The sequence below is a fragment of the Halichoerus grypus genome, chromosome 4 (assembly GCF_964656455.1).
Source record: "Halichoerus grypus chromosome 4, mHalGry1.hap1.1, whole genome shotgun sequence".
In the NCBI taxonomy this organism is placed as follows: domain Eukaryota; kingdom Metazoa; phylum Chordata; class Mammalia; order Carnivora; family Phocidae; genus Halichoerus; species Halichoerus grypus.
Window position 1 is genome coordinate 141930879 of NC_135715.1, and position 25152 is coordinate 141956030.

A 25152-nucleotide genomic window follows, 5' to 3' on the forward strand; every position below is an offset into this window, starting at 1 on the left:
TGCATTCAATATCAAATCTAAATTATTTAACAAGTAATTAAATGTGTTTGAATGGTCTGGCCCCGTTTTACCTTTTCAGCTTTATTTCCAACTGCTCTCTTATACAAATTTTCCCTTCTAGTTGTCTCACATCCTTATTCCCCTCAACTGTTTTAGCTCTTTCTGTAACACTCTCCTCATTTCCCTTTTTATCGAAACTCAACCCAATCTTAACCCCCCCATATACTTTAATACAATACTCTCTCCTCTATAAATATTTTATCAGTACACCAGCCCAAGCTGTGACCATGTGTACACAAATAACTATCTGTAGAATAAAATGTGATTCATGCCACAAACAGTTCAAGTTGCTAGGATTGGGAGAAGAGGGAGAAACCATTTTCAGCATGGAGCTCAAGAAATGTTTCCTTGGGGTAGTTAACATTTGAAAGAATCCTTGAAAAATGGCTTAGAATTTCTTTTTTTTTTTTTTTTAAGATTTATTTATTTTAGAGAGAGAGAGAGTGTGTACACGTGCTGGGGCAGGGACAGAGGGAGAGGGAGAGAAACAGACTCCCCGCTGAACATGGAGCTTGAAGCCCAATATAGGACTTGAGGCAGGGCTTGATCTCATGACCCTGAGCTCATGACCTGAGCTGAAATCAAGAGTTGGATTGAGCCACAAGGTGCCCCTGGCTTAGAATTTCCAGAGATAAGGAGAGGCCAGTCTTGGTAGAGGCAATAGTATATAAAATAAAAGAAAGTTTGGAAAATACCAGGTATTCTAAAGAAATAATGAAAAATTCAGCTTGGACAAAATGTAAAATATTCATAGAGATATTTTTAAAGGGATTTGGTAGATTGGAATCTGATTCACAGACATTATAAATGCCACATTAAAACATTTGCACCAGAACTCTATTTCAAAAAAACATTAAACTGGCAGAGAAGTGTCAGATAAAATGAGGGTTGGGGTCAGGAAGACTAATGAGACAATTGCAATCAAGGAGGAGAATTTAATCAGGGCTTATTTTAGGGTGCTTGATAGAAGACTACAAAGGATAGTGCATATGTGAAATGAGGAACAGATGTGAAAGAGGTAGAATCAACATCAGATAGTGAATGAATGGATGAATAGAAGAATGTACTCTATACTTAGAAGGGTATTAAATCCTTGTTAGGAGTATGGACCTTGGATCAGACTGACTGGGTTTGCACCTTGACCACTCCACGCTGAAAGACCTTGGAAAGTTTCTTAAACTCTGTGTTTCAATTTCCTCTTCTGTAAAATGGGAATAAAAGTGTGAGGTTTAAATGTTAATATCCATAAAACGCTCAGAGCAATGCCTGGCACATATTAAGCTCTATGCATTATTATTGTTATGTGGACTGAAATAGGGGGCCACTTAGTAGTTTGGATAGTGAGAGCCTCATCTAGTCATGGCAATTGTCAGAGAATGGGTCCGTCTTTGTGGAAGTGGCAGTACAAGAGCTTTCACGGTGTCTTGCTCATTATACTGCAGGGGAGGAAAAATTTTTCTTCTCCCCTTGGAAAAGTTCTTCTAGCTAGTCTAAGAATTAAATTGACATGTAACAGATTGATAAGAGAAAATCAAATTTAATTTTGTACATACAGGAACCCCACACACATGAGAGGTTCAAAGAATGGTAAAATGAGGTATAAATGTCATTCTAAGTAAAGGAATGGGAGAGGAGGCTGGGGACTCAAAGGGAGGAGGACAGTTCACAGATCAATAAGAAGAGCAGATGTTTGGTAATTAGGTGTTCGCTCTGCCATATAGATAGGTCATTCAGATAAAATTCATCTCTGGTAATAACTCTTACTCTGAGAAAGACCGCCAGTTTAGATTCTTCTAGGTAGTTAGGGAGGGCCAGAAAGTTTCTCTTGAGCCCACGTGTCTCAGTTGTCTTCCGCTCAGAACAGTCCACGTGCTAAAATGGCACATTTGGGGGAGATTTGCTCTGAACTTCAATAGCAACATAATACATACGTGATAATTTCATTATTCCTAAGTATTATTAATCTGAACAATTTTTGCTTAAGTAAAAATAGTATTTTCCTTTAATAAAGAACTAAAATTATTAAAACATCTAAAATTTTCCAAGAGAAAGATCACATAACATTTATTAAATGCTTACCATGGCGCCCTGGTCTGTTAATGTACCATAATTTTATTCTCCTAACTACCATATAAGGCAGGTGTTTTAAAATTAATTTTAACCTTATAAAATCTGAGCTTCAAATATTAGAATTTATCCATTCTCATTTCTGCCTAGAGTTAAAGCTTAATGGCAAAATGATAAAAGGATCCCTTTAGTATCAGGAATAAGAAAAGGAGAATACCTGTCAGCACTATTATTTAGTGTTTTGTAGAAGTGCAAATAATGCCATTAAACAAGAAAACAAACATCAATACTGAAAAGAAAGAGGCAGACATTATTGTTTGTAGGTGATCTGATTGTAACCTGAGCCATGTAAGAGAACTACCATAAACATGAGTATGTTAGACTACACTTACAACAGTCACTTTCAAAATTAATATATCTAAGTCAATAAATTTTTAGTTAACTAACATTAATAAGAACATGTTGACAAAGATCTTATTCATAATGCCAGTTAAAAACAATCAGAATATTCAGAAATAATTCTAAGAAGAAATAAGAAAGTACTACATTAAGAAAACAGTTAAATATTTGGAGGGAAATTTAAAAAAAAAGTCTTTTATATATAATAGGGGTGCCTGGGTGGCTTAGTCGGTTAAGTGTCTGACTCTTGATTTCTGCTCAGGGCATGATCTCAGGGTCTTGAGATCAAACCCTGCATTGGCTCTGAGCTCAGCACAGAAGTCAGGCTCCATTCAGCGGGGAGTATGCTTCTCTCCCTCTGCCCCTTCCTCCCCTTGTGTGTGCTCTCTCTCTCTCTCTCTCTCACTCTAAAATAAATAAATAAATCTTAAAAAATGTCTTTTATATATAAAGGGAGAATTTTCTCTTGAAAAAGAAGACTCCATTTTGTAAGGATATCAGTTTCCTCCCTAATCTATACATATTTAATGCAAACTCAGTCACAATCCAAATTTTGTTTTTGTTTTTGTTTTTTTAATGGTGAGGGAAAAGGGAGAAGAAATTGGCAAACTGATTCTTTTTTTAAATTATTATGTTATGTTAATCACCATACGTTATATCATTAGTTTTCGATGTAGTGTTCCATGATTCATTGCTTGCGTATAACACCCAGTGCTCCATTCAGAACGTGCCCTCTTTAATACCCATCACCAGGCTAACCCATCCCCCCACCCCTCCCCTCTCGAACCCTCAATTTGTTTCTCAGAGTCCATAGTTTCTCATGGTTCATCTCCCCCTCTGATTTCCCCCCCTTCATTTTTCCCTTCCTACTATCTTCTTTTTTTTAACATAACAATGTATTAGTTGTTTCAGAGGTACAGGTCCGTGATTCAACAGTCTTACACAATTCACAGCACTCACCATAGCACATACCCTCCCCAATGTCTATCACCTAGCCACCCCATCTCTCCCACCCCCCACCACTCCAGCAATCCTCAGTTTGTTTCCTGAGATTACGAATTCCTCATATCAGTGAGATCATATGATACATGTCTTTCTCTGATTGACTTATTTCGCTCAGCATAATACTCTCCAGTTCCATCCATGTCGTTGCAAATGGCAAGATCTCATTCCTTGTGACCTAGGATGTGATCTATTCTGGAGAATGTTCCATGGGCACTAGAGAAGATGTGTATTCCGTTGCTTTGGGATGGAATGTTCTGAATATATCTGTGAAGTCCATTTGGTCCAGTGTGTCATTTAAAGTCTTTATTTCCTTGTTGATCTTTTGCTTAGACGATCTGTCCATTTCAGTGAGGGGGGTGTTAAAGTCCCCTACTATTATTGTATTGTTGTCAATGTATTTCTTTGCTTTTGTTATTAATTGGCTTATATAATTGGCTGCTCCCATGTTAGGGGCATAGATATTTACAATTGTTAGATCTTCTTGTTGGATAGACTCTTTAAGTAGGATATAGTGTCCTTCCTCATCTCTTATTATAGTGTTTGGTTTAAAATCTAATTTGTCTGATATAAGGATTGCCACCCTAACTTTCTTTTGGTGTCCATTAGCATGGTAAATGGTTTTCCACCCCCTCACTTTCAATCTGGAGGTGTCTTTGGGTCTAAAATGAGTCTCTTGCAGACAGCATATCGATGGGTCTTGTTTTTTTTATCCAATCTGATAGCCTGTGTCTTTTGATTGGGGCATTTAGCCCACTTACATTCAGGGTAACTATTGAAAGATACGAATTTAGTGCCATTGTATTGCCTGTAAGGTGACTGTTACTGTATATTGTCTGTGTTCCTTTCTGGTCTATGTTTCTTTTAGGCTCTCTCTTTGCTTAGAGGACCCCTTTCAATATTTCTTGTAGGGCTGGTTTGGTGTTTGCAAATTCTTTTAGTTTTTGTTTGTCCTGGAAGCTTTTTATGTCTCCTTTTATTTTCAATGACAGCCTAGCTGGATATAGTATTCTTGGCTGCATATTTTTCTCATTTAGTGCTCTGAATATATCCTGCCTGTCCTTTCTGGCCTGCCAGGTCTCTGTGGATAGATCTCTTGTCAATCTAATGTTTCTACCATTGTAGGTTACAGATCTCTTCTCCCGAGCTACTTTCAGAGTTTTCTCTTTGTCTCTGAGACTCATAAGTTTTACTATTAGATGTCTGGGTGTTGACCTACTTTTATTGATTTTGAGGGGGGTTCTCCGTGCCTCCTGGATTTTGATGCCTGTTTCCTTCTCCAAATTAGGGAGTTCTCTGCTATAATTTGCTCCACTATGCCTTCTGCCCCTCTCTCTCTTTCTTCTTCTTCTGGGATCCCAATTATTCTAATATTGTTTTGTCTTATGGTATCACTTATCTCTCGAATTCTGCCCTCGTGATCCAGTAGTTGTTTATCTCTCTTTTTCTCAGCTTCTTTATTCTCCATCATTTGGTCTTGTATATCACAAATTCTCTCTTCTGCCTCATTTATCCTAGCAGTTAGAGCCTCCATTTTTGATTGCACCTCATTAATAGCCTTTTTGATTTTGACTTGGTTAGATTTTAGTTTTTATTTCTCCAGAAAGGGATTCTCTGGTATCTTCCATGCTTTTTTTCAAGTCCAGCTAGTATCTTTATAATCGTCATTCTGAACTCTAGTTCTGACATCTTACTAATGTCCGTATTGATTAGGTCTCTGGCAGTTGGTACTGCCTCTTGTTCTTTTTTTTTGAGGTGAGTTTTTCCATCTTGTCGTTTTGTCCAGAGGAGAATAGATTAATGAGAGAACAAAATGCTAACAGGGTAACAACGACCCCAGAAAAATATACACTCAGCAAATCAGAGGAGACCTGAAACCGGGGGAAAAGAAAGGGAAAGAAAGAAAAAAGAAAAAGATGAAAAAAAGAAAAGAATATGATCAAATATGATCAGGCTGGTGCATAGATCAGTGCCACACACTAGATTTTGGGTGTATTTTGGTCTGTTAAAAGAAAGTGCCTCCCAAAATTTTAAAGAAAGAAAAACTTATATATGTACAAAAATAAGGGTAAATACGATGAATGGATGGAATATGACTGTAAAGATGAAAATTATAAAAGATTTTATAAAAGGAATTGATAAGAAGTTGGTTGAAAAAAGAAAGAAGAGGAATTAAAAAAAGGGCGGGGGGAGAGAATGTGATCAGGCAGGAGACTAGAACTAAGCCATACACTAGAGATTTAGAGTATATTTTGGTCTGTTAGAAGAAACTGTATCCCAAAATTTAAAGAGAGAACAACTTATATATATACCAAAAATAAAGTTAACTACTATGAAGGGATAGAATATGACTCTAAAAATGAAAAATAAAAAAGATTTTTAAAAAAGGGATTGATGAGATGTTGGTTGAAAAAGGGAAAAAGAAAAATTCAAAAAAGAAAAAGAAAATTAAAAAAATTAACTTTGAAAGACTAAAGAATCAGGGCAAAAAAAGCCATGAATTCTATGTGCTGTATTACCCTAGTGCTGGCGTTCTGCCATTCTCATTGATTGGTAAAGTTGGTCTTGGCTGGCTTTTCTTGCTGATCTTCTAGGGTTGGGGCCTGTTGCCGTGGTTCTCAGATATCTTTGCCGGAGGCGGAATTACCCCGCCCTTGCCAGTCCCAGCTAAGTAATCTGCTTGGGTTTGCTCTTGGGAGCTTTTGTTCCCTGCAAGCTTTCCGTACAGCTTTGGAGGAGGAGAGTGAAAATGGCAGCCTTCCAATCTCCACCCTGGAGGAGCCGAGAACTCGGGGTCCCACTCCTCAGTTGCCCCCAGAGAAAAGCAGTCAATCACTCCTGTTTCCATGGTCTCCGGCCACACTCCATGCTCACCGGGCCTGTGACCAAGTATTTCTGTCTCTGGCACACGACCCCGTGTGGAGTCTCCAAACCCAGCAGATCCCTGAGGTGTGCTCCCATGCTGCTCCTCCCAGGGGGAGGAAGGGGAGTCTCCCCGGATCTGCCGCTTGTTGGGTCCCTGCTTCCAGAAGGTGGTCGCTTTTCTGTTCAGAGAGTTGCTGTTACTCTTTTCTTCGATCTCCTGTTGAGTTCATAGGTGTTCAGAGTGGTTTAATCCCTATCTAGCTGAATGCCTGGGACCAGACGAAATTTAGGTCTCCTACTCCTCTGCCATCTTGCTCCTCCCCCCTGGCCAACTGATTCTTAAGTTCATTTGCAATAATACTTAAATATCAATATGTAGGAATATTCTTTATCATAGTTACAATGAATAAGAATAGACAGATTAGAAATACCAGAAGTTGACCTAAATGTTGATCATATTTGGTTTTATTTAAGTCATTAGAGAAAAAATAGTTTATACATCAAATAGTATTGGTACCTGGATAGCCATTAAGAAAAAAGTAAGCTGATCAACTACCTCACTTGCACCGAGAAATAAATTCAATCTTATGAAACTGCTGATATTTGACATTTTTGACCTAATGTATAGTTCATCCTCACATATGAGTCAGAATTTAAATGTAAAAACTAGAATCATAAATTAAGTTTGTATTTGTTTATAATTTAAAGTTTGAAGGTATTTCCAAATGAGACACAAACTCCAAAAGCCTTACAGGAAAAGTTTGACTAATTTATTGACTTATTTATTTTAATTTATTTATTATTTGACTAATAATATAAAAATATAAAAGAATAATATAACATGCTTTCTTTTTTTAAAAGATTTTATTTATTTATTTGAGATAGGGAGAGAGTGGGGGGTGGGGGAGGAGGGAGGGAGCACAAGTAGGCAGAGCAGCAGGCAAAGGGAGAAGAAGCAGGCTTCCCACTGAGTAGGGAGCCCGTCCTCAGCCAAAGGCAGATGCTTAACCAACTGAGCCACCTAGACAACCCCGTGCTTTCATTAAATTAAAAACAAATGAGATCCTGGGAATATACTTACAACACATATGATAAACTGATAATCTCTTTGGTTTCCAATGGACTTGTATGAGTCAATAAAAACCAAAATTCAATAGAAAAATAAGTATAGAATATGAAGAAGTAGTTTCAGGCAAAAAAAAAAAAAATTATAAAGTTCCCCAAAATAATATAATCAGATGCCCAACTTCACTTACAAAGAAATGCCAATCAAAACAATAAGTAACCTATTGTTTTCACCTGTAAGTTGTTTTTATTTTACTAGCGTATTTATTACAGTATATATTTGAAACACTGCACTAGGATCCTATAGAGACATAAAAAATGAAATGTTTGAGGGTAGGTGAAGATAAGGGGAAAGGATGAATTAAGAGCGAATCAGACAATGAAATATTATTTTCACCTACCATAAACTAGGTGGCTTAAAATAATAGAAATTTATTGTCTCACAGTTCTGGAGGTTAGAGGTTTCAAATCCTGGTCTTAATGGTCTTCCTTCCTTCTTGAGGGCTGTCAGGGAGAATCTGTTCTGTGCCCCTCCTCTGGCTTCTGGTGGGCTGCAGGCAGTCTTTGGCTTCCTTGGCTTGTAGATGCAACACTCCAGTCTCTACCTTCATCTTCACATGGCGCTCTCCCTGTCGGTCTGTCTCTATCAAATTCCTCCCTTTTCTGAGCACACAGTCATATTGGATTAGATCCCACATGAATGACTTCATCTCACTTTGATCATCTGCAAAGACCCTATTTCCAATTAATTTCATTCACGGTAGTGGAGGTCAGGACTTCAGCATCTTTTGGCAAAGTTTGATGAGGTTGAAGAATGCAGGCATTCTCATACAGACGTTAGGAGTGTAAATTGGTCTTATCTTTTGGAAGGCAAGTTAGTAATATCTGTGAAACTTCAAATGAACATACTGTGTGTACAGGCAGTTCACTCACAGGAAGTCTTCTCTATAGATAGGCTTGCAGACATTCTCCCAAGTTACGTACACGGTGTGTTTACTGCAGCATTATTTGTAAGAGAAAAACAAAACAAAATTAGACACAGCCTAAATGTCTACCAATTGAGGGCACTGTTAACTAGTTATGACTCATGCACACTGGAGCACCACCTGGCTCTTTTCTAGAAATGGAATAGGTCTATATATACTCATTAGGAAAGATCTCCAAGATATAGTAAGTAAAAAGTGCAAAGCACAGGAAAATTGCTTTGTATGGTTCTTTGGTCTAAATACTATACTGGATTTGCCAGTTATTGTCCTGAAGGCTATGCAAGAAACTGTTGACAGGGTTTACCTTTGTGGAAAGGGCTTGGAACTGGGGATGAGAAAGAGACTTAATTTTGTACCTTTCAGTGGTATTTGAAATTTCTTACCACTTGGATGTATTACTCTTCTTGTTTTTTTCTGTTTGTAATATCATCAGAGTTTATATGTGCTGTGGGATTATGGGCTTTTAAAAAATATTTTCCTTCATTTTTAAGTATGGAAGAGCTAAGTAGAGATAGAGTTCTAGACAGCTTCAGAACTCTAACTGGAAAAACTACAGTTAGAAAGAGCTATGCATATTGCTTTTATGAAAGCTACAAAACAAGAAAACCATGGTATTTATTTTAGGATGAAGTCCAAAGACTAAACAAATGCAGTATTTTTTAAAAGATGCTCTCTCTTTCTTGAGGTTAAATAGTCTGCTATCGGATCTGCCTTTATTTGCTGTGACCTGGCAGTCAACTCAGTTAGACCCTTCCCAGTGGGAAAAACTGTTCCTACATTCGTAGTCAATTCATTTGTTTCATGGATGTGTCTGTAAGGTTAGTTCAAACACAATGAGCGTTTTCTCTATTAACACAGTGGAAAAAGTGTTTTAAAGTAGCTTTATATCCCAAATAATTTTAAGATATTGTGCTAATCACCTTTGAAGATAAATTTAAGAATGCAAGATATATGAAGCATTTGAATGTATACCAAGAGCCTAACTGCTGGGAATAGGAAGATCGCTTAACCCAGCTAATTTACCTTCATCAGCATTCCTGTAAGCTACCAAGTTGAAAGTCAGTTGTACTCTGTGAAACTACCTGAGGGTTTTTTGTTTATTGTAGGTTTTTTTCATGTACTAGGGGATTTCATCATTCAAAGCATCTCCCAACCTCCGCTTACATCATCTTGTATTTGAAGACTTTCCTTTTTCCTTTAACATAGAGGATTTTGAAGTTTTGGCTTCATATTTGATTTGGTGGGTACAATAACGTTTGTTCCTCAACAGCCAGATTTTTCAAATCTGTCAAAGTCATTTTCTTAAACCGTCAGGTAATTCTGAACCAGCTGCATAGTCTGGGGAGGCCTGTGCACATGAGGTTTTATAAAAGTACCTCTCCTATAATACCAAGCACTTTTGCTGAACATGTAATTTAAATTGCTTAAAATAGACCCATAGGAAAAGGACTTTCATGTTTTTCCTATTTCTAAACATCCAGAAGATACCTGGTTAAATGCAAGCTAGTTAAAGAATAATGATGTCATTTTCTGTAAACAGCAGTTCTTATCCTTGGTTAATCTTGTCCTCCTGCATCCTTATCTATATTTTTATTAATGGCACTGCCATCCTTTAACTCACCTGTCTTCAGAACTTTCATCAATCCTGCTTCCCTTCCCTTTACCTCTAATAAATTTTAGCCTCTAGCAAGTTTTATAAATTGTACCTCCATGATACTTCTTAAAATTATTTTTCCCGACTCTGAAATTTGATGGTACCTCATTAGTTCTTTTCTTATAGTGATCATAGTCACCATTACAGAGCAGATCTTTGGCCTAGGCACCAAGATACATGATTTACACGTATTACTTTATTTAGTCACCATAATGATTATGCAAGGTAGGCATCATTATGTCCATTCTATAGCAAAAATGGAAACTAAGTAACTTGTCCAGAGTCACTTTGGCAGAGTTGAAAATCACATCCACCATCAGTTGATTTTAATATTTTATGATTTTGTTTTTTAATTTTTAATTATTTATTTATTTTAGAGAGAGAGAGCATGCACATGTGTGGGAGTGGTGGGGGGCAGAGAGAGAGAGAGGGAGAGAATTTTAAGCGGACTCCCCACTAAGCCCACAGCCTAACATGGGGCTTCATCTCACAACCCTGAGATCATGACTGAGCCGAAATCAGTCAAATGGTTAACTGACTGAGCCACCCAGGCACCCCACGTTGGTTGATTTTAAGCCTTTTTTCATACAACTTCCTGCTTCAGCTTTTTATATTCATCACTTCTACTTTAGAGTGTGCGTGTGTGTGTGTGTGTGTGTGTGTGTGTGTATGTATGTATGTCTTATTTCCCTTGTTTGTAGGCTACAGATTCTTTTAGGATAGGTCTGTATATAATTATTTACACATCTTCCCTTATTTCCCCTTATCACTTATCTCTTAGGGCCATATATTTATAAAGTACTCCCAAACATGTGTTAATAGTTTATAGTCAAATTAAAGACGTTGCTGGGTAACTTCTGAGATAAAAATAAAGACCTCTTTTATTTAAAGAAATTCCTTTTAAGAGAATTGAGGAATGTGGATAGTTTTGTGAGCCATTTTATTCTCTAAAACCCGTAAAAAGAATCTGTGGACACATTGTATTCATTTCTTCAAACACAGGAAATTCAAATACAAGTGCCTCGGCATTAAACATTTGAATTTGCATGCAAGATGTCATAGTTACATATTTTTTTTCTGTCAGAGATGATTGGCTATGCTTACTGGCTTTTCAAATTTTCTCACGTATAAGTAGATGTACTTGTAGGGACAAATGCACTCTCTAATATATGGAAAACTGTACTAGCTCACCTTGAACAGAAAAATTTCCTTCCCCGCTTTGGGCCACATATAAGAGAATGAATGTTGTATTAGCCAAACAGACATGTGAGACAACTTGCAATAAGTTTGCCGTCATCATAATAGTTTTTTCTTCATGATCCTGAACTTATATTCCCAGGACTTATGTGGTGTCAGAAAAATGATGGGAATTACAAATCCAATGCTAGAATTACATAAAATATATCATAATCACAACTCGAAGGATTGCCTTAAAAAAAGAAAGATACTAGATCTTTGCCTATCCTTTTTGTATTTGTATTTGAAAAATCAATCTGACAGTAGCTATTAAAATTGAAAAGAGCAAGAGCTTTATAAGCATAAGTCCTGGGTTTGACTCTTGGCTCTTCACTTATTGGCCACAATCTAGGGAAAACTACAACTACTTTAGGTCTCAGACATTTTATCTGAAGAACTGTAAGGATTAAATGGAGAAAAGTATGTAAAGATTTTATAAAGAACTGCAGAAATGCAGGTTATTACTGTTGTTAACATAAAGACAAGTCACAAGTCCAAAGGTGTGATGGGGACACACGAGAAATAGTTTAAATAAGCAAGCAGAAGTTAAGGAACCACACTACATCAGGAGAATGAGTATCAGAGTGTTAGCATAGCAGTGGGTGATGCCGTGTCTCATGCTGAGAAATGAATTACAAATTAGATGGAAACTGCCAAGGAGATCAGCACAAACTAAGCACTTAATTTGATAAGGGTTTTAAAAGCAGTCATAACATATTATTTACTACCATTTGTACTTTCAGCATTACTAGGTCCACTAGTGTTTATTTAGCCAGACTTTGTCCTAAATCCTACACAGACTATCTAGTTTAATGCTCACATCCGTCCCTTTATGATCAATCCTGATATTCTATCTTTCTTTCAAAGATGAGTCAAAGAGAGTTTAACTCTCTTAAAGTCAAACAGAGAAGCTTCGAGTGATATCAGTATGATGGTCAATATTTAGCCAATTGGTATAATGTGGTAATTATCAGATGGCATCTAATGGTGAAATGAAGTAATTTGCGTTTTAAAAATAAAACTTGTTGGGAGTTTTCATGTTTATTTCTTCACCTCCATTTGGGAAAAAAATGTCATTAAATTAAAAAGAAATGTTTCTCTCTCTCTCCCCACTCCTCATATAGTATTACATATTATATGTAATATGCCACATATTATTATGTATGTATTATATGTAATATATAGAATGTTATATACTTTCCCTATTTTTCTTAGTGACCCCACTCCTAGTCCATAGTTACAATCTAGTGTGAATTCTGCAGGTTTATGTAATTATATAGGATATATATATTTATATAACTTAAACACTTACAAACACACACAAACCTATGTAAATACATATACAACTGTTTTGTCATTGATTTTCAAAAATAGGATCTAAATTATACACATTTTTACATTTTGCTTTTCTCAATATTACCTTGCGGAATTCTCTCCAATTCAACTGATTGGGCTCAAATTCACTCCAAAGGCTGTATGTGCCATAATCTGCCCCAACTTTTTCTACTGGCAGACATGCCCTTGCTTTGCAGACTTTTTTGCCAATATAATGATGTGTTAAATATCCTGTACCTAAATCCTTATACGCTGTTCTTATTTCTTTGAAAAAGATTCCTAGATGTGAGATGACTGTATTGAATGGTCAGGGTAGGCCTTTTTAAACCAAGATTGGAAACTAAGCCATCTAAAAGGAAAGAGAATATTTGACTAGATAAATGTATGGTTAAAGAAATCAGTCAGGAAGTCAACTGATAATTCATAGACCTGGAAAAACTACCTGCAATACAGAGGACAGACAGAGGGCTTAAAAATTAACCAGAAGTTGACAAGCCAATAGAAAAATGTGAGAAAGATAGGAAGAGGCAACTTACAAGAGAACAAATCTAAATGGCTAAACAAAGCAAGATAAATAAAATAGTGCTCAAACTTAGTAGTATGTGAATTATGGTAACAATGAAATATCATTGTATACCCTTCAGACTGATAAAAAAATACAAACCCCAATTAATGTTCTTTGCAAAGGTAGATTAGGGGAAGAGGAGTCTTTAGGAACATGGGTACTCTTACTCATTCTTTTTTTTTTTTTTAAAGATTTTATTTATTTATTTGACAGAGAGAGACACAGCGAGAGAGGGAACACAAGCAGGGGGAGTGGGAGAGGGAGAAGCAGGCCTCCCGCAGAGCAGGGAGCCCGATGTGGGGCTCGATCCCAGGACCCTGGGATCATGACCTGAGCCGAAGGCAGATGCTTAATGACTGAGCCACCCAGGCGCCCCACTCTTACTCATTCTTAATGAAAACGTAAAAGTAGCTATAAATTTTGAAAAGAAACCTGGCAACATCTATTTAAATCTTCATTTTAACTTGAAATCAATTTGTAATTGCTGCAGTTGATCTGGATTTCAGGGCTTGGCTTTTATCTGGGTTGATTCTTTCTATTTAATGTTGTTTCCTGATATTCCAAAAATATTAGTGCTATTCAGACTATTTTCATTCCTCTGCTTGTACTCATCCTATGTTCTTAGTGGATACTCTTCTATCTACTAAATTCTATCTATCTTTTGATGCCCATTTTATACCTTTTAATCACAAGAAACTCTCCTTTTCCAGACCACACTAATCTCCTTTTGCAGAAATCCTAATGGACTTTTTTTTTCTCTATGACATTGTTCAGTATTATTTTTGTCTAGTTTTTAAAATTTAGTGCCCCAGCTCATCTGAAAGCTCCTGGTGGTCAAGATTGATTAGATAACCACCAAAATTCTTGAGATGTCAATATGCTTTCCCCAGGTATCATTCTTTAGGAGCCAAACCAGACCTGACCTAAGCTCATGAAAGCCCTTACCCAAACCACATGATTGCACACCTAGCAGTTTGGCCCAACATGAAAACCGAATGAAACAGTTCAGGTCAGCCTGATTCAGGATGTTGGGCTTTCCTAGTCTGCTACTTCTAAGTAGAACTCAAGCTCAAAATTATAATATTTAATGAAGCCCTAATGAAACATTTTATTTTATTTTCTTTATCACTGGAGATTTTTCACTGCCTATGAATTTAAAAATACATGAAGTAAGCTTTGTTTCTAAATTAATTCTCATTGTTCAAAGTTTGTATTGTGTAAAGGATATTAAGAGGCAAATCAGGAATGAAAGATTTAATAAAAATTCACTAGGTTTCTTATATATAACCATAATTTTCTTCCTCTTGTTTGTATCCAATAGTTAAGATGTAAGTTCCATGAAGGCAGGATAGTGTCTGCCTTGTTTTCTGACCTATTTTCTGCTAAGTTCTGGGCACAAGGCACTATGGAATGATTATTTTAAATGACTGATTTATTACTGATTTTTCTTAGGAGTAGAATATATACTCTTAACCCATGTTTCTTGAAGTGTGGCCCATAGACCAGAACTAACTTTGGTGCTAGTTAAAAATGCAGATTCCTGGCCTCCATTTCTAGAGAAATGGGTCTTTTTACAGGTGCATTCGGTTATTCTGAGGCACACAAACATTTGAGAGTGATTTCTATAATTCATGCTTCATGTGTACATTATACATTTCTCTTTGATTCATTACTTGGTATCATTAATATGATTTCAAAGCTACATCTCCCAATTTTAAGTGACTGTTATGACCAGATGAAGTTTGCATCATTCAGTCTGAAAGTATCTGAGTTCTCTTCTTCTGGACCTTGTGCCTCTTCTGCTACTTATAGATTTTACTGGGCAAACCAGGTCGTTGAATATAAAATGTGATTGTTTGAGAAATTGTCCCAGGGGCACCTGGGTGGCTCAGTCATTAAGCGTCTGCCTTCGGCTCAGGTCATGATCCTGGGGTCCTGGGATGGAGCCCCGCATCAGGCTCTCTGCTCAGCAGGGAGCCTGCTTCTCCCTCTCCCACTCCCCCTGCTTGTGTTCCCTCTCTCACTGTGTCTCTCTCTGTCAAATAAATAAATAAATCTTTAAAAAAAAAAAAAAAGAAATTGTCCCAAAGATTTTATAAGGAACAAAGTTTATTTAGTTCAGAAAAATCAAAAAAGAAAGGAAGGAAGGGAGGGGGGGTGGGAGGGGAAAGGAAGGGAAGGGAAGAAGGAATGAAGGAGGGAGGGAAAGAAGGAAGGAAGGGAAGAAGGAAAGGGGGAAGGGAGGAGAGAAGGAAATCTTAGAGGCATTTTTTTTTTAATTTCTAAGAATGAAATACAAAAGTGACATTCTAAAATTAGAATTTTAAGCATTAAGACACATTTGTTGAACACATGGTTTGGATTCGTTAGAATCCATCACTAAATGTCAGTGTGTCCCACCACTTACAGCTTTTATTTGTTTACAACATAGTTAGGGTGATGGTCTGCTTTGAGGTTGGGAAATAGTGCACCTAACCCCCAGATCTGTTTAGCCTCTCCTGTTACCATGTGGTGCTTGAACCATGGCTCTATTTTCCCTCTAGATGTTAGGACTGGAACACAGTGTTCTATTGTGGGAGAAAATGACAGAGGAGCATTTCTGCAAATCCTATAAATCTCCTTTAGTCTTGATCAATCTTCTTCCTGTCTTCAGTCTGTAAGTCACACTTTTGATTTGGTAGACAGCTATACACTAAATATATAACTGGAACACCTTTTTTTATTCAATCAGGGAGTATCAGTTTGGGGAACTTCAAATACCTATAATATTTTTTTCTAACTTGGAACCAGACATCACAAAGAGGATTATAGAAACTTTCTTACATTTTTTTTTAAATTGGTACCTGTGCTCCTCACAGAAATAGCCTAAAGATAAATACGACGATGTCTTCAGTAGATTTAAAGCAGGAGAAAAGCAAGTTATAAATATTAATATTAGTGTTCCTTTTGACACAGCTAGCCTACCAACCCAAATTGCTGTTATCAGCACAACGTGAATGACTGCTGGCCTTACTTTCTCCCTATGGCTCTGTTCCTAAAGTCACAGTGAGCATATGTGGAAATAGCCAGATTTAATACAAACACAAATGTTTGCTCTAACTGTGCCCAAGACCTGTTATAACAATCTTTGAAAAGTGAATTGTTTTGCCAAGTAAAGACTTAAGCCGTAAACTGATAATTAATAATTCAGGCATGTTAGATTTTTTTTTTTTTAATCTTAGTTCTAAGACACTTCACATTTGATAACCAAGTGAGAGTTTCCTTAAGTAAACAAATTAAGTTATGAATTTTGATGTTCTGAATATGCCAGGGGCCTCTGAAGGTCTGTGTGTGAGCTAAGACTTAGATTTGTTCACTTTCGATGTTGGCAGTCATGCCTGGAATTACAGAACAGCATAAACTCAGCTCTGAGAAATGGAACTAGGGGAACAAAGTACTTTTTATATATATTGATTTTCAAGGATGTGCATCACTCTTGCCATCTTCCTTGCGGTTGTCACCAGATGCATTTATTCTGTGTGCATCTTCTGTGGTCTCACCCACACATACAAAGCTAAACATAAGTTTGTTTTCCTGTCTACTTTGGGTTTAATTCCAAACCATGCAATGGGCTCATGGATTTGGGTTTGAGAAGCAGAATTTGCAAATAGTGAGGAAACATTATGTGGGGTGACTAATGAAAGAAAACTGGGAAGAGCCTACTAGAATCAGAAAAAATGTTAACTTCCATTTATGTCCTCCAAAGTTTAGAGGTGGTTTGTGTAAGAGATACATTTTAGCAACATTCAGGTATTCACAGTGTGGTCAAAGTAATATTTAATGTTAGATTCAAATCATATATGTATATAAAATCATATATGTATATATATAAAATATTTACCAAATTTAAAATGCATACTTTCTTGTGTTCCTTTTTTTTCTTTTTTGTGTTTCTTAAAATGCTTTTGTTCTTATAAAGGATCAAGTTCTAAAGTTAGTTACTCAATTCAGCCGAATTACCCTCCAAAACATTTATTAAAGAACAGAAAGAACACTAGTATGGGAAGTGTCCTTAGAAATAGAGGATTTATAAAAAGGTTTAGGAACATCATTTGTAGTTATATTCAGAAGTTGTGTTTTATTTAAAAGAATGATATTTTCCTGCTAAATATCATATTTATGTGTAGCATTGTGAAAAATGCAAAAAAAAGACAAAGTTGCACATTTAGAAAAAATCGTCTGTAATCCCACCATCCAACATGGTTAACATGTTGATGTATTTTCTTCCCCATTCTTTTGTGTGTTTGTGTGATATGCTCAAATGCATATACATATGCTGTTCAAAACTAATAACGCACATTATGGTATATTCTTAAGTCTTTAGAATAGGGATGTTAGTGGACTTCCATAACAACTCCTCCTCTCTTGCTCCTGAGGAAGCAGTAGCATTCCTGCTTCAGCTACATACTCATTCCACAATTTCCTGTCACAGTGGTGCTCCAGCCAGACTAAAGAATGTTCACTTCCCAGAAGAGAACATCTTCTCTTAACTCTGGGCCCATGCACATTCTATTCCTTCTGTCTGGAACATTCTTTCCCACCCCCAACACTTACAATTAACTAATTTATGCTCATTCTTCTCTATAGGGGCTGTCCTTGACCCCCTGCCCTAGATTAGAGGACCCCATTGTGTGATCCCGTGGGATTTCATATTACTTGCTCTTAAAATATACCTCACTAGATTATAGCTGCTTGCGTGTCTGTATTTACCAGCATACAGGAGGCTCTGTGAAAGAGGAGATTGCATTTCTTTCTTTCTTTCTTTCTTTTTTTTGCTTTCCATTGCACACCCAGCACCAAGCTGGCACACAGTAGGTGCTTAGTAAATATGTATTGAATTAATCAATAAAGGAAACCCTTCATGTATTCCTCATATCTTAGGGGTGCTGATTTTTCTATTTCCTACAGAAGATTTTTCTGTGTGAGGTTTATGTCCCTCAAATCTCTGATCTGGAGATGAGAAAACCATCCCTGCAATTCTGTCTTTATTTTAGAAATCTTTTATTGTTAAATATCCTTATGTCAATACAGCAGTTTTATTTGGTTTAATCTCACTTGAGGGTACTGAAAGCATGATAAATGGAAACTCTGATGAGTGGTCATTTTGTTTCATATGATTAAAATAAAGATTAAAAAGACAACCAGAAACCTCATGAAGTATCTTACATTCTTAGCTTTCTGAAACTTTGAAAAGGAGATAATTTACCTTTGTATTCCCAATGCCTAGCATATATAGGGATCTTGATTGATGTTTTCACAAGAATTAGCATGACTTTTTTGATATATTTATAAAACATATTTTGTGACTAATGTTTATTAAGTGCTTGTTAAATGCAAAGTCACTTCTTGGTTACTCCTGTCAATGTGGGGAACCATTGGTATGGATAATTGAAAACTGGAGCTACTTTGTTTGAGATGGATGGTGAGAAACACTGGCGACTTCTCTCAGGTTTCATGATTCCTCTTGACGTTCTGGATAGATGGTAGGGTTTGACTAGATTGCCTGGGTCGTACATGTAGACACACTGTAAGTTTGTTTTCAGTTTTTATTTTCTGCTTGATTTCAAATTATATCCCAGGGGGAAATGTAAACTAATGAAGAAAGGGCTAATAAGAATTGAAAGCACAGTGAGGAAAAGACTATAAAATTGAAATACGAAGTTTGATTTCAGTGTTAAAATTAGTAAATGCCTAGTATAGCATCACAAGCCAATTAACTCGTGGGGTTTCATGGAATTTAGACAGACTAATGTTTTGGAAAAACCAATTAATATTGTCTAGTACTGTGAAGAAATCTAAGAGTACTTCTGTTCTAATTTAAAAAGAGAGACCTTTGAAATTTAAGTAGGTGTGCCAGATAGTCTTCAAAGATGGCCACCAATTTCTTCCTTTCCCCTCATTCATGTGGTTCTCTCAATAAAGAGGTAGAGTCAGTCCCTTCCTCTTGAATTTGAGCTTCCTTTATTACTTGCTTTGCCCAATAGAATGCAGCTCAAGTAATGCTATGCCAATTCCAGGCCTAGCCCTGAAGGGGACTGACAGTTTCTACCTTACTCTTCTTGAAGCTGTTGTGCAAGAATCTAACTATCCTATACATGCCAACCCAAGAAAAAAGAAAAATCTCAAATAAATGATCTAACTTTACATCTAAAGGAACTAGAAAGAGAAGAACAAACAAAGCCCAAAGTTAGTAGAAGGACGGAAATAATAAAGATCAGAGTGGAAATAAATGAAATAGAGACAAAATATAATAGGAAAGATCAAGGAAACCAAGAGCTGGACTTTTGAAAAAATAATTAAATTTGGGGTCTGGCACCTGTGGCAAGGGTGGCTGCATGGTCAGCGGGTCCTGGGTGGGGGTTGGGGAGAGTAGGGGACTCTTCCAATCTCTATCTTCTTCTGTGTAAGTGTGGCTACTTCCCAGATGGCAGGAGTGAGGGTGCACCTTGAACTTCTGAGCCTGCCAGGCTTGGTGCAGGGCACCACCCTGGACACCTCTGAAGAGTCAGATTCTCCTCTAGTCTCTAGTCTCTGTAATGTGGAGTCCCTCTCTTGTACTCAGTTGCCTGCCCAGAGGTTGGAATATAACTGCACAAGGTGTACCTGGGTGTGAGGAGGAGGAAGGGCATAATCCAAGCCTGAGTGACCTGAACTCCAGCCTGGTGCCCCGTGGGTGGGGTGAAGCTGCCCCATCTTTTTTTTTTTTTAAAGATTTTATTTACTTATTTGATGGAGAGAGAGAGAACAAGCAGGGGGAGCGGAAGAGGGAAAAATGGGCTCCCCGCTGAGCAGAGAGCCCGATGAGGGGCTCGATCCCAGGACCCTGGGATCATGACCTGAGCTGAAGGCAGACACTTACCCAACTGAGCCACCCAGGTGCCCCTGAAGCTGCCCTGTCTTTATTCTTGTCCTCCACCCTGGCTTTGGCCCCTACCTGCAGGATGAACTGTTGCTGGGAGGTGCTAGAGGTATAAATGGAGGAAGTGATGTTGAAAAAAAAAGAGAGAAGCAAAATTGATGAACCTTTAGCCAGGCACATCATGAAAAAATAAGAGAGGAATCATATAAAATCAGAAAAGAAAGAGAATAAGTAACAACTGACACTGTAGAAATGCAAAAGATTATAAGAGACTACTAAGAAAAATTATTTGCCAGAAATTGGACAACCTAGAAGAAATAGATAAATTCCTAGAAACATAAGCCTCCCAAAACTGAATCAGGAAGAAACAGAAAATTGAACAGACCAATTACTAACAATGAAATTAAATCAGTAATTAAAAAAAAAAAAAAAAGACAAACTCCCAGTAAGCAAAAGTCTAGGACCAGATGACTTCACAGGTGAATTTTATCAAACATTTAAAGAAGAGTTAATACCTATCCTTCTCGAATTATTCCAAAAAATAGAAGAGGAAAGAAAATTTCCAGGGTGCCTGGGTGGCTCAGTTGGTTAAGCAACTGCCTTCAGCTCAGGTCTTGATCCTGGAGTCCCGGGATCGAGTCCCACATCGGGCTCCCTGCTCAGCAGGGGGTCTGCTTCTCCCTCTGACCCTCTTCCCTCTCGTGCTCTCTGTCTCTCATTCTCTCTCTCAAATAAATAAATAAAATCTTTTAAAAAAATAAAAAAAAATAAAAAAATTTCCAAATTCATTCTAGGAGGCCAGCATTACCCTGATACCAAAACCAGACAAAGATGCTAATAAAAAGGGAAGGAAGGAAGGGAGGGAGGGAGGGAGGAAGGAAGGAAGGAGAAAAGAAAAGAAAAGAAAAGGAAAAGAATATTACAGTTTGATATCCTGTATCCCTGATGGACATAGATGCAAAAATCCTCAAGAAGATATTAGCAAACTAAACTCAACATACATTAAAAGGACCATTCACCACAATCAAGTGGGATTTATTCCAGGAATGCAAGGATGGTTTAATATCTGCAAATTAATCAACATGGTATGCCAAATTAATAAAACGAAAAAGAAAAACCATGTGATCATCTCAATAGATATAGGAAAAGCATTTGACAAAATTCTATACCATTCATGATAAAAACTCAACAAAGTCAGTTCAGAAGGAGCCTTCCTCAACATAATAAAGGCCATGTATGAAAAACCCAGTTAGTATACTCAGTGATGAACAGCTAAACGCTTTTCCTCTAAAATCAAGATAAGAGTGTCCATTCTTAGAACTTTTATTCAACATAGTATTGAAAAATCTAGGCATAGCAATCAGGCAAGAAAAATAAAATGCATCCAAATTAGTAAGGAAGAAGTAAAACTGTGATTATGTGCAGATGACATAATACTATATAAAGAAAACCCTGAAGACCACGAAAAACTGTTAGAAGTAATAAATGAATTCAGTAAAATTGTAGTATACTAAATTAATATACAGAAATCTGTACATTTCTATACACTAATAATGAAGTAGCAGAAATCTCTTTAAGAGATTAACAATCCCATTTACAATAGTTCAAAAACAGTAAAATATCTAGGAATAAATTTAATGGAGGACATGAAAGACTTGTACTCTGAAAAATTTAAGACATTGATGAAAGAAATTGAAGTGACACAACCAAATGGAAGATATACCTTGTTCATGGATTAGAAAATTAATATTATTAAAATGTCTGTAGTACCCAAAACAATCTACAGATTCAGTGTAATCCGTATCAAAATACCAATTGTATTTTTCACAGAACTCGAAAAAAATTCTAAGATTTGTATGAAACCACAAAAGACCCTGAATAGCCAAATCAGTCTTGAGAAAGAATAAAGCTGGAAGTATGGGGTGCCTGGGTGGGCTCAGTTGGTTGAGTGTCCCACTGGTAATTTCAGCACATGTGTGATCTCATGGGTCATGGGATCAAGCCCTGTGTCAGGCAGGGCACCCAGTGGGGAGTTTGCTTGACTTGCTCTCCCTCTGCCTTCCCCCCACTTGTGCCCTCTCTCTCTTTCTCCCCTCCTCTCTTTCCCTCTCTCTCTCTAATAAATAAATAAATCTTAAAAAAAGATGGAAGTATTACAATCCCAGATTTCAAGCTATACTACAAAGCTATAGTTATCAAAACAGTATGATACTGGCACAAAAATAAACACATGGATCAATGAAATAAAATAGAAAACCAAGAAAGAAACCCACATTTATATGGAGATTAATCTATGACAAAAAAGTCAAAGAATATACAACAGGAAAAAGACCGTCTCTTCAACAAATGGTGCTGGGAAAACTGGACAGCTCCATGCAAAAGAATGAAACTGGACCATTTTCTTATACCATACACAAAAATAAACTCAAAATGGATTAAAAACCTAAATAATGAGACCTAAGACCATAAAACTCCTAAAAAAACATGGACAGTAATCTTTTAGACATTAGCCCTAACAACATTTTTTTTTTAGATATATCTCCCCAGGCAAGGGAAACAAAAGCAAGTATCAACTATTGGGACTATGTCAAACTAAAAAGCTTTTCATAGCAAAGGAAACCATTAACAATATGAAAAAGCAGCCTACTGAATGGAAGAAGATGTTTGCAATGATCTTTCCAGCAGGGCATTAATATCCAAAATATACAAACAATTCATACAATTCAACACCAAAAAAAAAAAAAATCTCATTAACAAATGGGCAGAGGACCTGAATAGACATTTTTTTCCAAAGATGACATATGGATGTCCAATAGACGCATGAAAAGGTGTTCAGTATCACTAATCATCAGGGAAATGCAAATCAAAACCACAATGACGTATCACCTCACTCTAGTCAGAATGGCTATTATCAAAAAGACAAGAAATAACAGGTGTTGGCAAGGTGGTGGCAAAAAAGGAACCCTTATGCACTGTTGGTAGGAATATAAATTGGTGCAGCCACTGTGGAAAACAATATGGAGGTTCCTCAAAAAATTAAAAATAGAGGGGTGCCTGAGTGGCTCAGTCGGTTAAGCATCTGCCTTGGGCTCAGGTCATGATCCCAGGGTCTTGGGATCAAGCCCCTCATTGGGCTCCCTGCTCAGTGGGGAGCCTGCTACTCCCTCTTCCGCTCCCCCTACTTGTGTTCTCTCTCTCTCCATCAAATAAATAAAGTTTTTTAAAGAATTAAAAATAGAAATACCATATGATGCAGTAATTCCACTGCTGGGTATTTACCCAAAGAAAATGAAAACACGAGTCTGAAAACATATATGCACACTTAGGTTTATTGCAGCATTATTTACAATAGCTACTTTATGGAAGCAACCTAAGTGTCCATGGATAGATGAGTGGATAAAGAAAATGTGAGATATATGTGAGAGAGATGTGTGTGTATGTGTGTGTGTATATGTGTATATATATAATAAAATATATATAAAACTATGAATGAAATCTTGCCGTTCATGACTACATGGATGGACCTAGAGGATATTAAGCTAAGTGAAATAAGTCAGTCAGAGAAAGACAAATACCATATGATTTTACTTATACATGGGATCTAAAAAAAACAAAACAAATGAACAATAAACAAAAAAGCAGAAACAGACTCAGAAATACAGAGAACTGGTGGTTGCCAGAAGAGAGAGGGATAGGGAGATGGGCAAAAGAGGTGAAGGGGATTAAGGGGTACAAAATTCCAGTTGTAAAATAAATAAGTCACAGGAATAGAATGTACAGCATAGGGAATATAGTCAGTAATATTGTAACAAATTTGCAGGGTGACAGATGGTAACTACACTTACTGACATGGTAATCAGTATGTTGTACACCTGAAACTAATGCAACATTGTGTCAACTATACTCAAATAAAAACAGTTAAAAAAAAAAAAAAGAATCTGACTCTCCTGAGATTACTGTGCTGTGAGGAATTTCTAGCTGGCTATGTGGCACGGCCACATAGAAGGGCACCAGAGTGCCAAACATAGGAGTAAAGCTTTCTGGGACCTTCCAATCAAGCTCAGTCTCCAGCTGAATGCAGGTGATTGAGTGACCCCAGTCTATGCCATAAGAAGGAGAAGAATTTCCCAGCTGAGTCCTGTCAACGGAGACACTTGTAAAAAATAATAAATTGTTGCTTTCAATTGCTCAGTGTGAGTGGATTTTGTACTAATGGGTAATGAAACAGTAGGTGACACATTGCTTCTAATATTGACTTTAATATTCTATTTTGTATAATTGAAATTTGCTAAATGAATAGAACTTAAATGTTCTCACCAAAATAAAAAAATAAATAAAAATCAATATGTGAGGTGTTGGATGTGTTAATTAGCTAGATGGGGGGATCCTTTCACAATGTATGTGTATATGAAATCATCATGATATACACTTCAAATATCTTACAATTTTGTCAGTTATACTTCAGTAAAGCTGAGAAAAAGGAAAACTGTTAAATAATTCTATTAACGTGGTGTGTGTGTATATATATATATGAATACATCTAAGTGAGTATGTGTGGGTGTGTGTCAATACACACACACATCAGTTTAAAGTATACAGTTTGGTTTTTAACATAGGTTATGACTAATGATAAAGATGATCAATATCTACAAATTTTCTAGGTTATGTAGTTCTTTTGACTTATGTCCTGACTAAAATCTGCTTCTGATTTAAGTTCATTACTTTTCTCAATAATTTGAACTAAGTGGATAAATGAATTTTCAGCAAATTCCATGAGGAAATGCAAAAAAATAAAATCCAACTGATGCCAATTTCAGACTAAAACTGTACATCTCCAGTTGCTATTGGAAGTGGAAATTTCCGGGATGCCTAGGTGACTCAGTTGGTTAAGCGACCAACTGGTGATTTCAGCTCAGGTTGTGATTCCAGGATCATGAAATCGAACCCTGCGTTGGGCTCCGTGCTGAGACGTGGCACCTGCTTTAAGATTCTCTTTCCCTCTTCCCCTCCTACTCCCTCT